This window comes from Canis lupus, chromosome 1 (genome assembly GCF_003254725.2).
Source record: "Canis lupus dingo isolate Sandy chromosome 1, ASM325472v2, whole genome shotgun sequence".
Taxonomy (NCBI): Eukaryota; Metazoa; Chordata; class Mammalia; order Carnivora; family Canidae; genus Canis; species Canis lupus.
This window is the reverse complement of record NC_064243.1, coordinates 4127501-4127856: the sequence shown is the minus strand read 5'-3', so window position 1 is coordinate 4127856 and position 356 is coordinate 4127501.

Below are 356 nucleotides of genomic sequence, written 5' to 3'. Positions count from 1 at the left end.
GCTTCACTCCTGTCTTGTTTGCTTTCTTCCTCTTAGACTAAGTGCGCGAGGAAAGGACAGCCTGGATCGGCCTCGCTGGCGCACAATGAGGGAGCTGCGACCCGCGCACTGAGCCCGCTCGCCGCGACCCCCGAGCAGCGAGGAGCGAGGGGGAGAGAAAGTTGCGCTCGGAGACTCCCGGCTCGCGGAGGAAGGCGCAGGGGAGCGCCCGCAGCGGCGCCCGAGGAGCGCCCGCCACAGCAGCGCGGCGGGAGGCGGCAGCATGGAGCGCGGGCCGCGGGCCGGCCCTCCGAGCGCCCGCCGCTGCGCCCGCGGCCCGCGCCGGGGATGACTCCGGGCTCGGCGCCCAGGCCCCG